Source organism: Dermacentor variabilis, chromosome 7 (assembly GCF_050947875.1).
Source record: "Dermacentor variabilis isolate Ectoservices chromosome 7, ASM5094787v1, whole genome shotgun sequence".
Taxonomy (NCBI): Eukaryota; Metazoa; Arthropoda; class Arachnida; order Ixodida; family Ixodidae; genus Dermacentor; species Dermacentor variabilis.
The window spans coordinates 164,549,124-164,566,500 of NC_134574.1; the positions used below are offsets into that span (position 1 = coordinate 164,549,124).

At 45.1% G+C, this 17,377-nt stretch overlaps 1 protein-coding gene across 1 annotated transcript in view; it reads right to left on the minus strand.

Annotated features, from left to right (window-relative positions):
- Positions 1 to 1,346: 1,346 nt before the first annotated feature.
- LOC142588410 (uncharacterized) overlaps positions 1,347 to 17,377 on the minus strand; it is a 69,206-nt gene continuing 53,175 nt past the window's right edge. Inside the window, exon 10 of the mRNA XM_075700106.1 lies at positions 1,347 to 2,667. The gene's annotated coding sequence lies outside the window, so the exon portion shown is untranslated. The remainder of the gene's footprint in view (positions 2,668 to 17,377) is intronic.

Sequence of the window (17,377 nt, forward strand, 5' to 3'; positions counted from 1 at the left end):
CGAGGCGAATCGTGTCCTCTTCTCGCATGCCCTTGCGGCTTCTTGTAATTCGTTTTATAAACCGCGAGATCTGGTTGGTGGCAGACCTTAGGGTTTGGATGGTGTGGGAGGCTTTCAGGTTGCTCTGGATCCAAAAACCCAGAATCCTAGTTTTATTGCCTTCCGTTGTCTTCTGGCCCTCAAGATAGAGGTCGATAGGGCCGGGGGACTTGTAGATTCCTCCTCCGTGCACCCGGATCACTTCGGACTTTTCAAGCGCACAACGCATCCCGCTCGCTGCCGCAAATCTCTCCACGGCCGTCGCGGCCTCTTGAAGAGTCGCCTCTTTTCGCGCTAGGGAGCCCTTGGTGGCCCAGAGCGTGATGTCGTCTGCGTATAGGGCGTAACCTAGGTCGGGGATCTTCCGCAGCTCTTTGGTCAGCGCTAGCATCGCGACATTGAATAGCTCTAGTGTTTATAATAGTTACGATGGGCTTACAGGCGAGATTACGAAAGCAGAAGCTATAGCATGATTTAGAATGACGCGTGAGCTTGCCGGCTGCACCTTTATTATGCAAGGAGTTGGTATTTTTTGGTCTGTCAGAAAGTGTTGTATGAGTCGTTTTTGTTTTGCACACTTAGTATAAAAGCAATTCACAGGTTACATAAAATAAACAGTTCTCCAGTATTTTCCCTATTTTTCCTTCACTTAGAGTTGCGTTAATGTCAAAAGAACATCATGGAACACTGCCTTCCCTGAACCACCAGTCTTGAGATTGAACACTTGATTACTGAGGGAGCCTTTGTATTTTTATGCAGTTTTGTGTTTGTACCATCAGGTCCACATGATGTCGATGATGTCAAAAAAGCCATCACAATAAATCTTGCAGCACCGCAAAACTTTTTAGGATTTCTCTTTATCCCAGACAGTAAAGATTCGTTAGCCTCGTAATGTCCAAACAAAGCGAGAACAACTTGGGCAGCTTTGTTTCTGGCCATGGAGAGTACATTTGAGCAAAATAAATAAACGTTATTTGAACAACACCTGAGTTGTTATAGTAATTACTTAACTAATAATTGAAGTATCTACAACTCACTCCAGCACATCAAAAATGTTAGAGTACGCTACGCATTAAGTTTGTAATGCTTAAATTTGAATATTGCAGTGTCAAGTTATCAAGTTTGCGTAGAAAACGTGATATGCTGGGCATTGCAAGGTTGAACTACTGATAATTAGCATCCCATAAATAATTTTAATGTGTAAGAAGCAACTTCACAGCTGACCAAGTTAGGTGTTGTTACGAGCTTTGCATGATAAAAAAAATTCTTTGACACATATATTACACACTATATATATTATGTTTAAGGCATCATGAAGATTATAGCAAAAGGTGGTAGATGGAGACCAGTAGCATGTAGAAAAAACAAGTGATCAATGACTTATATGCAAAGCCTTTCGCACTACTTTTACAAAATAGGTTTTGTCCCTAAAGTCTGTATATATACATGGCAAAGCCCCTGGGAGTATTTCTACAAGGCTTTTCTGGGGCAGCTGCTGTGCTTTCAAGATATGTGCAGACAGAAGTTCTGGCGTTGCTACAAATTTTTTGCAGACTGCAAAATACCTTAGGTTTGTACTTAAAGGACACTATGTGCTCAATTTTTACAAACAAACCCGATGAGGTCATGAGAGCTGTGGAATCTGTCTTGTATGGCCTGATGTACTGTTCAGTGTGGAACAAATACCCACACACTTCAACTCATGTTCAACAATAGGATCACTTACAATGTCACGAAGCTTAGATTTAACAAAACCTAGGATTGGTTCATGCAGTTCTCGTGGTTTGCCTAACAGCAGCACTACGTACCTGCATGAGGCTTTCTTAGCTTTTGTCATACATTTCTTTGTTTGCATGGTGGTCAATGCTTTCAGTTTTTTGCTTCTGTTACTCATCAGCAAACGTTCAACAATTTGCAATGAAACACCTCTGGCTGATGTCAGTAGTTCTTCCAGCTTGCCAAGGTTTGTTTCAGATGCAAAGCACGAATGTGCCCAAAGTGGTCCCTGAAGAACTGCACTCATTGGCAAGTGCATGATTTGATACATATTAAAGGTCATCTGCTTCTTGCTGTACAGAAACTGTGTGTCTACAACAAATCTCGCAAGGCAATGTGTGCTTTACGGGACATCTCTTGAAGACACACAGTCCTTCAGCAATAGGAAAATGCCTTTTACAAGAAGTCAGAAATGTTTCATATATTCTGATGGCAAAATTCCTTGAAGGCATGAAGGTGCAAAATACAAAAGCCACTGTTGTCATACTGTAGCTTTCCAATATTTTCTCAAAGCCAAAGAACGCTGAAGGCGAACAAAGCAGAGTGGCGGCTATAGACTTTGGAGGCGGTTGCCCAGCAGTTCAAAAACCTGTGGTGCCCCAATATAATATGGCTCATTGAGATCTGTTAGCCACAGATCAGTGAGCTTCCGAGTCCCTCCAAGCAACACACAGTGCATATAATCAGGAGTAAAACCTCAAATTATATCGAAGTATATCAGGTTGATGAGAGGAGACGGCCCTTTGATACCACTGATGTATGTCCCATATGACGCAGCTTCAGTCATTTGTTGAAGTGGCAGGTCACGCGTTCGTTCTTTGGGAATGTTGTCGGCTGGGTACTTGATGGTTCCTACATGCATGTACATAAAAGTATAAGTTAATCATACCACACAACAGACTGCAACAGTTTTGACGCCAACCAATCTTTTTCTGTTTTGACTGCTTCCTGTTCTCGCCATCATTCCTCCCGACCAGACGAAATTTCGTCAGACCCTCGACTTGACCATTCAATGCAATTGAAAAGACTACAAGATTTTAGTAAAAAATATAGGAACTTCTAAGATTAAGCTAAAACAAATGGATGTTGATACGATATGCTCTAAGTTTAGAGGACTGCAAAATCGAAAGATTACAAAATTAAATCAACACGGTATATTACATATCAAACTACAATGGATCACTATATGAAGTTTGTTTGAATTGCCTGCACCACCTGAACCAGTCACGAGGTGCTGCACCCTGCCATTTGTTTCAGCGGTGTAGAATGGCAGCCTCTTTACAATGGCAGCTTACATTTCAGCTTGCATTGGCGGTTGTTTAGACCAGCGTTGTGTTCTCCACAGTTGTCACATACTTCGTCGTTTGGATTAGAGCAGAAGTCTTGTCTGTGTCCTGTGTTCCCGCAAGATCTGCAGTACTAGACTGAATTTCTGCAGGGTCTGCGGCGGGTGAGCGTACATCCAGTTTTAAGGTAGAGCGGCACGTGCGGGCCCTCGAACGTGATCACTGCCGACGCCAATCTTCCCAGCATTCTAGCGTACATGATTTTGCACTTGTTGGTCGCTGCTAGTAGATGTACTAGCTGCTCGTCAGTGGTGCCTTCGTCTATTCCGTGAACAACGCCACGTACAGTGCCTGGAATTGGCTTGAGGAACGGTGTGAATTCTTATGTTGTGTGTCCTATTTCGATGCTTGGTATTTCTGCTACTTTAAGTACGCAGTCTTATTCTTCGGCACTTGCCAGAATTAAGTTTTGATGCCCCTGTGTTTGTATGATCACTTTGGCGTAGCACTCCTGGGGTGTGACTCCGCATGCTTGGGCTAATCCTCTTGCTATCACTCCGTCTTTCCAGTTTGATACTTTCACGCCGGCTTTATGTCTGTAAACAATCTTGTAATGGATTTCTGGTAGCGGTGGAGTCGTTGGCCAGCGAGGACGTGGCTTGCTTGCGTTGCTGTGGCCCCATGGCTTTCGAGCAGCTTGTTTCCATTTTCCATCATTCGTGTTTTCCCTCTCGCCGTGTTCATATGAGAACTCCTTCTGCGTCTTCGACGTTGCGATGGATTCTTTCTTCTTCTGATGTCGCGCTAGTAGCATCACCCACGGTCCAGTCTTGCATAGTGTTTTTCCGCTGTTGCTGTCGAACGTCGGCTCCGTGTCGTTCATGTCTGCTTCATTATTTGTTATTCCTGCTATGGAGTTCGGTCAACTTCCATAACGCTAGGTTGTGGCTACGTTTGAAGAGAGAAAAACATAAAGAAGCCGTTGTCGGGCGGCCCGGCGTGCACGTGGATCCTGTGCACGAAGTATCAGTTTTAAAAGTGCTGCCCGTCAGGTTACGCTAGAACATTGCGGTGAAGTATGACAGATGGCCGCCGCGGCAATGTCAAAAATGCCTGGATATGTGTGCCGAGGTCAAAAGACGTGACTCTCGCATCGTTCTTACACTTCTCTTGTTAGCAGCCCTGAACACGATGCCGGCATCACTTCATTGTGTTTTGTGCTTGTTGTTGTTGTTGTAGTTGTAGCCTGTGGCACGTGTGGCTCCTACCCACGATGGGGGATTTGCCAAGAAATGGGTGGATTATTCCAAAATAATATAGAGCATAAATTTCCTAATACCTATGGGAATAGCATTAAATAGGGTTGAATTACCGGTTAAAATAAAATCAGGAAGGTGCTGTTGAATGAGTAACAATTAATTTAAAAGTAATAAAAAATAGAATTTAGCAGGGCATTCGTTTACATTCGGTAAGGAATGTTTGGACAGCGAAGCATGCATCCCTGTGGCTGAATCCCAAAGTGGACGCCCCGAACGAAAGAATTGCAGGTTCTGTCAAGTCCAGGCCAATTCTTCGAAAAGGTATCTCCAACAATCTTTTTCTTAACGCAGCAAAGCGGCGACAAGATAGAAGAAAGTGCTGTATCGTCTCCTCCTCCTTACAAAAAGAACAAAGGGGAGAGGGAACCAAACCCCCGACCTGTGTAAATAGAAATTTAGGGAGGTAATGCGGCAGCGTAATTTGGTGAGGCAGACCTCAAGCATCTTTGTGTAACAAGATTCGCTATGCCAGGGAAATGCCAGGTGTTTATACTCTGGAGAAGCTGTCAAATGTGGGTTTGATAAGGCTGATCTAATTGATCTCATCCGAAATCTTGCCGCCGTGATCTGTGCTGTCACTGGTAGAATAGGAAGAACAGGACCCGCTAGTGATGCATGTGCCAGTGAATCGGCACTTTCATTAAAAAACAAACCTTTATGACCAGGCACCCAAATCAAATGAATACATTGCACATGGGCAGGAACTAGTAAGTGTAAGAGTTTTAGCATGGGTGACTCATTAGTAGCGGTAAGGCAAGAGCATACAGAAAGGGAGTCAGTAAGAATGGCAGCCGTTGTAATCATTTGGTCTAATTTACGTAAAGCTAGGATTACTGCTAACAACTCGGCCAGAAAAATAGGCACAAAATCAGGCAATTTTAAAGAAAAAGACCAGTCGAGCGCAGGACAAAATATTCCAATGCCAGCTTTTTCCTCGCACTGTGAGGTATCTGTTGCAATGATAATGTTTGTTTCAAGGGTGCTTAGGTGGTCTTGCAACATAGCGTTTAAGATGCCGTAAGGGAGTAGGTTCGGGAAAATGTCGTCGAACATGATCTCTGGGTAATTTGAATGCGTATTATTAGGAAGCACATCACCAATTTGCACATTTAGTGGTTCAAGTAATGTTTGCACAAATATAATCTCTGGTCTATTAAACCTGGGCCAATGAACAGGAAAAAATAATTCGGGATCGGAGATGAAAATAATTTGAGGACGGTTTAACGGTGATTCATATAGCCTTAAGAAGGTCTGAACGGTCAGAAGGTGCAATCGGCATAATATGGGTGGGATTCTTGCTTCCATGTATAATACGGCATTTCCAACGTATTTTGGAAGGCCTGAGCACAGACGTAGTGCCTCTCGTTCTAACAAAACTAGCGGCCGAAGCTTGTATGATGGAACACCTGAGAATAAAACACACCCAAATTCTAACACCGGACGAACGTACATTTTATATACCATCAAGAGGGATTTTCTGCGCATACCTGTTCTTCGATTGCTTAACTTGCGCAAAATGCCCATTGTACGAGCTCCTTTTGTCGCAATATATTCAATATGTGGCCGCCAGTTAAGATTACCGCTGTAAATAACTCCAAGGTACTTTAATGACTCTACTTGTGGGATGCCTTCGAGATGGTAGTTCAGCGATATGTATACTAGGTCTTTAACAGGAAAAACAAGTATAGCACACTTATTATCATTCAGGTTTAAGTGTAAGCTATCCAGCCAGTGTTCCAGTTCCCTTAGATACGACTGCAAAGTTTCGTAAAGAGAGTATATGTCACTATATAGCCATACCAAAAAAGGCAATGTCATCAGCATAAACGTAGGTACTGACTCCTGGGTGAACGGGTATTCTGCTCAGTAAAATATTAAATAATACTGGTGAGAGTACCGATCCCTGAGGCACACCTCTTGTTTGCTTATGTTTTCTAGAAGAATAGCCGCTTCGAAAACAATAGAATTCCCTGTCTTTTAAAAATTCATGCACCCATGCTACAATATAGCCTGGAAAACAATGGCTCTGTAACCTATTTGTTAAAATTGTGTGTTCAGTGCTGTCATTGGCTTTACATATATCTAAGGTAACTAAAGCCGCGTATTGCTTTTTCGGTCTGGCGATGTTAATTCGACTTTCAAGGTCTACAAGCGCGTGCCATATTGAATAGCCAGATCTAAATCCAATTTGGCAAGGACTCAACAATTGATTTTCGACAATAAACTCTATTATGTGTCCGAGAAGCACTCTTTCAATACGTTTCACTATGTTTGATGTCAACGCAATTGGTCTGATGTTGTCGATAGTGTACCCTGCCCCTTGCTTTTTAAGTAACGGAATAATTTTGGCGATCTTCCATTCTTGTGGAATCCATGCATTGCTAACGGAGTAGTTTACCAAGTTCAGAAGCTCACGTGGGGCTTCTTGAAAGAAAATCTTTAAAATTGCATTTGTTATTCCGTCCGGGCCAGGCGCTGTAGTTGGCAACCGTAACATAACTTGTGCTACTTCCGAATAGGATATCTCTTTGTAGTGCGATAATGCAGGAGTAAAAACAGAAGCTTGAAGGCGCGTTGCGAACCGGCTCTCCAATCCTTTAGCCAATAGCTCTAAGGATTCCTGCATTTCCTGTGAGGTATAGACGATTGAGTCTATATTAACGCTCATTGGGAGTTTGTTTCTAAACCGAAGGTAATTAAGTAAAGCACGTTTGTTTTTGGATTTACATAGATAATCGAAATGGTTTTTATCGTACTCATCTTTTGCGTGTTTAATAGCACGTTTGAAGGTTGCCGAAATAAATTGATAATCTTTCCAATTTTCTGGGCTCTGATTATGTAGAAGTTTTTTCCAAGCAGCTTTCCTTCTTCGATAAACTCGTGTGCACTCACTGTTCCACCAGGGACTAGATGAGGAACGCTTAGCTGTCTGAATTACAAATTCACAATTTTGTTGGGACATCTGTAACGCTGAACAAATATTCAAGCCCATTTCTTCGTTATTACTATTAGTTAATGATGCAACGGTGGAGCGCAAGCAGTCTTTAAATTTTTTGCAATTCACAAATATTCTGCCGTGTCGATCAACTGATGTTAAAGGGCATGCAATTTCAATGTATACCGGAAGATGATCACTGTTTGTACCGAAATCAATCCTAGTCCAAGATGTCACGGCGACGCTTGTGCTAGAAAACGTCAAATCTAACACTGAGCGAGATTGCCCACGGATAAAAGTAGGTCGTCTGCCATTAAGGCATGAAAGATTTTTATCTATGGTCCAGTCCCATAGACGTGTCCCACATGCATCTGTTTTGTAACCCCATGACACGTGATGCGAGTTGAAGTCACCAGTAAGGACGACTTCATTTTTGCAGCTGGCAAGCGCACTATCCAATTGGTATGTACTGTGTACGCCCGTAGGAAAATAAGCATCTATAATAGAAAATGAACGGTAGCCTGGGATGCTAAGGTGCACTGCCAAAATTTCACATTCTGGAGACATTAACGTGAGAGCTATTTTCGCCTTATGACAGAATTTAGATGATAACAAAATCATTAAACCACCTCCTAGTGAAAGGCGATCTAATCGAAAAGATCGAAAATCTTTAAAATGAAAATTTTTCTCAGGAGTAAGCCAGGTTTCTTGTAAGATTATGACGTCAGGATTAAGTTCAGTTGTTAAGTAATTTAAGGCTGTTGAAGCAGACAACAAGGAACGACAGTTCCACTGTAGCACTTTTAAATAAGCTATGGTGATGATATAATTGATATAGTTACTTCAGCGACTGCCGTCGCAATGAACTTTCTTGGATGCCAGAATGAGAAATAGGATTACCCTTTTTGTTTTTGGTATAAGGACAAGAAGTAGTTACTGGAGACTCAGTTCGCTTTTGCGGCCTGATATCATGACCCGTTTCCATGTCGACCTGCGAGTCTCACTGACGCGAAGAACAAGGATCGGATCCTACAAATGTTGGGTCCGATGTGGTACTCGGCGCTAGGACTGAACTGGCTACCTGTTCTGCAGCACAAACAATCGATTTGGTGATTGGTGTTGCAGCTGTTTGCAACAGCTGTGTTTTCACCTGAACAACCCGCTACCTAGCAGCATGGTATAATCATTAATGTGTAATAAATTTTGTATCAATCCTATTCTAATAAAACAGCGGTATATGCTCCCAATACTTGCATTTCCATGCATTGAAATTTTCGGGGAAGTCGAGTACACTTATGGATAATTTTATCATGGTAACAAGTCCACTGAATATTGCCACGCCAGTACTCCGATGAAGAAGAGAACAACGCGTGTAGGCATGAGCGTATTTGTCAAGGCGCAGTCATACGGCGTAGTGAAGAAGAAGTCGAGGTTGCGCTCGGTATTAAATTTCTCATTCTGGCATCCAAGAAAGTTCATTGCGACGGTAGTCGCTGAAGTAACTATATCAATTATATCATCACCATAGCTTATTTAAAAGTGCTACAGTGGAATTGTCGTTCCTTGTTTTCTGTTTCAACAGACTTATATTGCTTAACAACTCATCTTAATCCTGACGTCATAATCTTACGAGAAACCTGGCTTACTATTGAGAAAAATTTTCATTTTAAAGATTTTTGATCTTTTCGATTAGATCGCCTTTCTCTAAGAGGTGGTTTCATGATTTTGTTGTCATCTAAATTCTGTCATAAGGCGAAAATAGCTTTCAAGTTAATGTCTCCGGAATGTGAAATTTTGGCAGTGCAGCTTAGCATCCCAGGCTACAGTTCATTTTCTATTATAGATGCCTATTTCCCTACGAGCGTGCACAGTACATACCAATTGGATAGTGCGCTTGCCAGCTGCAAAAATGAAGTCATTCTTACTGGTGACTTCAACTCGCATCACGTGTCATGGGGTTACAAAACAGATTCATGTGGGACACGTCTGTGAAACTGGACCATAGATAAAAATCTTTCATGCCTTAATATCAGACGACCTACTTTTGTCCGCGGACAATCTCGCTCAGTGTTAGATTTGACGTTTTCTAGCACAAGTGTCGCTGTGACATCTTGGACTACGATTGATTTCGGTACAAACAGTGATCATCTTCCGGTATACTTTGAAATTGCATGCCCTTTAACATCAGTTGATCGACACGGCAGAATACTTGTGAATTGCAAAAAAAATTTAAAGACTGCTTGCGGCCCACCATTGCGTCACTAACTAATAGTAATTATGAAGAAATTGGCTTGAATATTTGTTCAGCGTTACAGATGTCCCGACAGAAGTCTGAATTTGTAATTCAGACAGCTAAGCGTTCCTCATCTAGTCCCTGGTGGAACAGCGAGTGCACACGAGTTTATAGAAGAAGGAAAGCTGCTTGGAAAAAACTTCTACATAATCAGAGCCCAGAAAATTGGAAAGATTATCAACTTATTTCGGCAACCTTCAAACGTACATTAAACATGCAAAAGATGAGTACGATAAAAACCATTTTGATTATCTAAATCCAAAAACAAACGTGCTTTATTTAGTTACCTCCGTTTAAAGAAACAAACTCCCAATGAGCATTAATATAGACTCAATCGTCTATACCTCACAGGAAATGCAGGAATCCTTAGAGCTATTGGCTAAAGGATTGGAGAGCCGGTTCGCAACGCGCCTTCAAGCTTCTGTTTTTACTCCTGCATTATCGCACTACAAAGAGATATCCTATTTGGAAGTAGCGAAGGTTATGTTACAGCTGCCAACTGCAGCGCCTGGCCCGGACGGCATTACAAATGCAATGTTAAAGATTTTCTTTCAAGAAGCTCCGCAAGAGCTTCTGAAGTTGCTAAACTACCCTGTTAGTAATGCATGGATTCCACAAGAATGAAAGATGGCCAAAATTATTCCGTTACTTAAAAAACAAGGAGCAGGGTATACTATCGACAACATCAGACCAATTGCGTTGACATCAAACATAGTGAAACTTAATGAAAAAGTGCTTCTCGGACATCTAATAGAGTTTATTGACGACAATCGATTGTTGAGTCCGTGTCAAATTGGATTTCGATCTGGCTATTCAATATGGCACGCGCATGTAGACTTTGAACGTCGCATTAACATCGCCAGACAGAAAAAACAATACGCCGCTCTAGTTATCTTAGATATATGTAAAGCATATGGCAGCATTGAACATGCAATTTTAACGAATCGGTTACAGAGCCATTGCTTTCCAGGCTATATTGTAGCACGGGTGCATGAATTTTTAAAAGACAGTTAGTTCTATTGTTTTCGAAGCGGCTATTCTTCAAGTAAACATAAGCAAACAAGAGGTGTGCCTCAGGGATCGGTGCTTTCACCAGTATTATTTAATATTTTACTGAGCAGAATCCCCGTTCACCCAGGTGTCAGTACATACGTTTATGCTGATGACATTGCCTTTTTTGGTATGGCTTGCGACATATACTCTCTTTACGAAATACTGCATTCGTATCTAAAGGAACTGGAAGGCTGGCTGGACAGCTTACACATAAACCTGAATGCTGATAAGTGTGCTACCCTTGTTTTTCCCGTTAAAGACCCAGTATACACATCGCTTAACTATCATCTCGAAGTTACACCACAAGTACAGTCACTAAAATACCTTGGAGTTATATACAACAGAAATCTCAACTGGCGGCCGCATATTGAATATATTGCGACAAAAGGAGCTCGTTCAATGGGCATTTTGCGCAAGTTGAGCAATCGAAGAACAGGTATGCGAAGATAATCCCTCTTGATGGTATATAAGATGTATGTTCGTCCGGTGTTAGAATTTGGATGCGTTTTATTCTCAGGTGTTCCAGCATACAAACTTCAGCTGCTAGTTTTGTTGGAACGAGAGGCGCTACGTCTGTGCTTAGGCCTCCCAAAATACGTTTCGAATGCCGCATTTACCTGGAGGCAATAATCCCGCCCATATTATGCCGATTGCACCTTCTGACCGTTCAGACATTCTTAAGGCTATATGAATCCCCATTAAACCGTCTTCAAATTATTTTTCTCTCTGATCCAGAATTATTTTTTCCTATTCATTGGCCAAGGTTTCATAGACCACAGATTATATTTGTGCAAAAATTACTTGAACCACTAAATGTGCAAATTCGCGAGGTGCTTCATAATAATACGCATTCAAATTACCCAGATATAAGGTTCGGTGACATTTTCCCAAACCACGCGAAACTACTCCCTTACGGCATCTTAAACGCCATGTTGCAAGACCACCTAAGCACCCTTGAAACAAACATTATCATTGCAACAGATACCTCACAGTGTGAGGAAAAATCTGGCATTGGAATATTTTGTCCTGCACTCAACTGGTCTTTTTCTTTAAGATGCCTGATTTTGTGCCTATTTTTCTGGTCGAGTTGTTAGCAGTAATCCTAGCTTTACGTAAATTAGACCCAATGATTACAACGGCTGCCATTCTTACTGACTCCCTTTCTGTATGCTCTTGCCTTACCGCTACTAATGAGTCACCCATGCTAAAACTCTTACACTTACTAGTTCCTGCCCATGTGCAATGTATTCATTTGATTTGGGTGCCTGGTCATAAAGGTTTGTTTTTTAATGAAACTGCTGATTCACTGGCAAATGCATCACTATCCGGCCCTGTTCTTCCTATTCTACCAGTGACAGCACAGATCACGGCAGCAAGATTTCGGATGCGATCAATAAGATTAGCCTTATCAAACCCGCATTTGACTGCTTCTCCAGAGTATAAGCACCTGGCATTTCCCTGGCATAGCGAATCCTGTGGCACAAAGATGCTTGAGGTCTGCCTCACCAAATTACGCTGCCGCTTTCCCTCACTGAATTTCTATTTACACAGGTCGGGTTTGGTTCCCTCCCCCCTCTGTTCTTTTTGTAATGAGGAAGAGACGATACACCACTTTGTCTACCTTGTCGCCGGTTTACTGCGGCAAGACAAAGATGGTTGGAAATACCTTTTCGAAGAATTGGTCTGGGCTTGACAGAACCTGCAATTCTTTCGTTCGGGGCGTCCACTTTGGGATTCAGCCACAGGGATGCATGCTTCGCAGTCCGAAAATTCCTTACGGAATCTAAACCAATGCCCTGCTAAATTCTTTTCTTTTTCTTTTTACTTTTAAATTAATTATTACTCATTCAATATGACCTTCCTGATGTTATTTAACACGTAATTCTGCGCTATTCAATGCTATTTCAATAGCTATTAGGAAATTTATGCTCCATAATAATTTCGAATAATCCACCCATTTCTTGGCCAATCCCCCACCATGGGTAGGAGCCACACGCATCACAGGCTACCACAACAACAACAAAAAGGCGACCCACCGCCGTGGCTCCTGAATAGCGCTCCACGATCCCTGTTTTTGATGCTGCTACACTGGTGGAGATGCTGCAGCCTGGAACCCCATGCCGGCAACTCCTGTTGGGAATCGTACACCCAGTCCCGAAGCTCCACCTCTCATAACGACTCCAGTCCACCGTTTCAGTAGGCGCCTGCTCGGCCTCAGCCTGGAGTTCCCTCCCGTTGCGACTCTCACCGACATGGCTACATCAGCGGCGCTTCTCCCTCCTTTACAGACGGCGCCTAGCCTTTCCCAGGTGACTCTTGAACACCCTCGCCTCCCCGACATCTCCCACGGCGACGCTTTTGAAGATATTGAGGACTGGTTTGACAAGTACGAACGCGTCGCTCTGTTAAATCACTGGAATGACCAACAAAAACTCGCCCATGCTTATTTCGCACTTGAAAACAGCGCTCGTACATGGTACGCGAACATGGAAGCTTTCAAACGTGGAGCAATTTTCGACCTCAGCTCCTCGATACATTCTCGAGCTCGAATCGGCGAGATTTCGCGCAACAACTTATTGAGGCTCGGGTGCAGAAACCCAACGAAACCATCACCATGCATGCATGCGGAAGATATGGCCCGTCTATTTCGCCGAGCTGACCACGGCATGACCGAGGCAATGAAGGTGCGTCACATTATGCGGGGAATTAAGGAACCACTGTTTGCCGGGTCTTGTACGAAACCCGCCAACAACGGTCGATGAATTCATCAAGGAAGCGATTACCATCGAGCGGGAACTTCAGCAACGTTGCCGCCACTTCGACCGCCAGCCAAACAACACACCAATAAGCTCCGTAGCTCAGATTGTTGAGCGCACTTCTTTACGGGACATGATTCGTAACATCCTGCGTGAGGAGCTGCGAGCCCTTGGCATTCCTCCTACGGAGTCGCCGATCATTTCTGTTGCCGAAGTCGTGCGCCAGGAGTTGCGGCAAGCCTTCTCCTCATCAGCCCCATGTCCAGAAATACGTCCGCTGACCTATGCCGACATGGTCCGACGTCCTCCCCCTTCACCTCCGGTAGCACCATTTCAGCTACAGCCCGCTCCCGTGCCGTGGCGGCAACGGAAATCTGTGCGACCACCTCCAATTCGCCGTACCGACTTGTGGTGCGCGGCCAACCGTCGACCACTTTGCTTCCACTGTGGTGAACACATTGCCCGCTACTGCTCCCATCCAGACGCTGGAGTCGGCTCCTTTTCGCCTGCCGCTCCTGTGCACTTCGACGACCGTCACGCTCCGCGCAGTGATCAGTTGTCGACCAGCCAGGCAGCTTCACCACGTCGTCGCTGGCAGTGCCCGTCACCTGTGCGTTACACTTCCCCAAACCACCAGAGTTTCACAACACTGACGTTGGCAGGGATGGTCGCTCCCCTAGTTAGCGCCGGGCAAACTAACAGCAGCGACCTCCAGGGGGAAGGTTGCCCTGTGTCGAGAAGCCCAAAATACCCACCACGCTTCCCGCGAATATGACATGACGACGACGACTACTCAGGCCGATGAAGACGATATGACGACGACGAATACTCACCCCGACGGCGTTGCCCGTGCCGCTCAGCATTCTGGTGGATGGACATCACGTCAACGCACTTGTTGACACTGGCGCAGACTTCTCGACTATGCGGCAAGAGCTGGCCGACCGAATTAGGAAAGTGAAGACTCCGTGGACACGGCCCCCAAGCCAGAAGTGGCGGGGGTCAGCTAATGACATCAACGGGAACATGCACCACCCGAATCCACATCGGTAACTTTAGTTTCGTTGCCACTTTCGTCATTCTTCCCGACTGCTGCAAAGACCTCATCTTGCGGGTGGATTTTCTGCGAGATCACGGCTCAGTCATAAACATTCTGGCACGTATGGTGACATTTTCTGCCAGCCCATACGGCGACACGATTAATGACGGGCTACATGAGCGTTTGCGAATCGCCGACGACGTGACCATTCAGCCGCGATCCTGCCGCCTTGCATATGCATCATGCAAGAAGCCCTACCGCGGGGATGTGATCGCGGAGCAAATCGCTGCGCTGTTGCTCACGCAAGGCGTTTCAATTGCTAGGGGCATACTCGACATGACTCATGGGCATGCGGAAGTCCTCACGAACTTCAGCAACGAACGCCGTCGCATCCAGAAGGGTACCGCAATCGCGTACTGCGACGGCATCACCCAAGTTACAGATTGTTTCGCTCTACAAGCAACGACCGTCCCGCCCTCGACGCCTTTGTCTGTCGACGTCAGCTTCACCCTGTCGCCTTCCAAGCGGCAGCGCTGATTGGAGCTGATACACCAGTTCGAAGATAGCTTTTCGACTATGTCAGAGGTGACACAAACATCACTGACCAAGCACCGTATCATCACGGATGATACTACGCGGCCGATTCGACAAAATTCCTACCGTGTAGCCCCAAAGAAACGCGAAGAGATTCAAAAGCAAGTGCATAAGATGCTCTAGCATGATGTGATACAGCCTTCGAAAAGACCCTGGGCGTCACCCGCGGTTTTAGTAAAAAAAGAAAGACGGCAGTTTGCGATTCTGCAAATTTACCAGATTACCGCAAATTAAACCAGGTCACAAAGAAAGACATCTATCCGCTGCCACACATTGACGATTCCCTGGGCAGGCTGCTCCGTGCACGTTATTTTTCATCAATGAGCCTACGAAGCGGGTATTGGCCGATCGAGGTCGATGACAGAGATCGTGAGAAAATTGCCTTCGTGACCCCCGACGGTCTTTATGAATTTAATATCCTTGCTTTCCGTTTGTGCTCAGCGCCTTCCACTTTTCAGCGTCTAATGGACACCGTACTATCAGGCCTGAAGTGGCAAACATGTTTGGTCTATCTAGACGACGTCATAGTGTTCACAGCTACATTTGAGGAGCATCTAAGCCGGTTACTCACTATTCTCCAAGCCATACGCTCGGCTGGCCTGACGTTAAAGCCCGAGAAATGTCATTCTGGTTTCAGTGAACTGTGCTACCTTGGCCACGTCGTCAGCCACGAGGGTGCACAACCGGATCCAGCCAAAATAGACGCTGTGGCAAAGTTCCCTACACCATCCGACAAGAAGGCAGTCAGGCGCCTCTTGGGGCTGTGCGCCTATTGCCAACGCTTTATTGCGAATTTTTCATGTATTGCTGCGCCGTTCACACGCCTGACACGAGACGATGTTCCCTTTCTATGGGGGGGAAATGAGCAAGTAGCATTTAGCGAACTACGTCAACGCCTGCAAACGCCTCCTGTTCTTGCGCACTTCGACCAAGATGCCCGTACAGCACTTCACACTGATGCGAGCAATGTTGGTCTGGGTGCCGTACTGGTGCAGTGGCAAGACGGCGCCGAAAAAGCAGTACCCTACGCTAGCCGAACTATCTCTCGTACGGAGGAAAACTACTCAACTACCGATGAGGAATACCTCGCCGTGGTGTGGTCGGTTATCGAATTTCGCCCGTATTTGTACGGCCGTTCATTCAAGGTTGTCAGCGATCATCATTCTCTTTGTTGGCTGACTAACTTGAAAGACTCGTGTGGCCGCCTGGCGCGCTGGAGTCTTAGGCTTCAGGAGTTCGACATGACCATCATTTACAAGTCAGGAAAGAGGCACACCGACGCCGGCTGCCTCTCGCGGTCACCCGTCGAGTCCGTAGGTAACGATGACGTGGACGCGGACGCCGCATATTTGGGCGTCGTCGACGCCGTCACTATTCCACAAGAGCAGCGCCACTACCCAGAGCTGCTCCCACTCATTAATTTCTAGGAAGGCCGAAGTAAAGATGTTTCGCGACTGCATGCCAGGGCACTAGCGTCGTTTTGTCTCCGGAACAATGTTCTGTATAAGAACTTTTGAGCCAGTGGCAGCACGTACCTGCTTGTCGTACCGGCATCACTTCGAAAAGAATTACTAAAAGCATGCCACGATGAAACCACCGCAGGTCATCTAGGCTACACGAGAACACTGGCCTGACTCCGACGGAACTACTACTGGCCGAAGCTACCCGGCTGCTGTAAAGCGTCACGTACAAACATGTGTGGACTGCCAAAGACGCAAAGCGGCTCCCGGCAAGCCCGCAGGTCTCTTACATACGGTCGAGGTACCAGAGCAGCCATTCGCCCAAGTTGGAATGGATTATACTTCGCCTACAATACCGCTCGACAAGAAAATGCTGGAATGACACCGTTCAACTTGGCGCACGGTCGTGAAGCCACGACAGCTCTGGATGCCATGCTGACGCACGAGTTTGGCGACCTACGTACGGACGTTGACGAATTTACTCAGCGCTCCGAAGAAGCAAGAAAGCTTGCCCGCGTGCATATCGGCATTCAGCAAGAGCAAAATGCAAAACAGTACGATCTTCAACACAGGTCCGTTTTCTACACTCCAAGTGACAAAGTACGGGTCTGGATACCCATACGCTGCCGTAGACTCTCTGAAAAACTCCTAAGTTGGTACTTCGCGCCGTACAGAGTGATCCGCCACCTGAGCGACGTGAATTTCGAGGTCGTTCCCGACAGTGACAATAGCTCCAGTCGCCGCAAGCACTTACCCGAAATGGTACATGTGGCACGGATGAAGCCATACCTGTCCACCTAACTCTTGCTTTGTTTTTGTTTTCGTTTTTT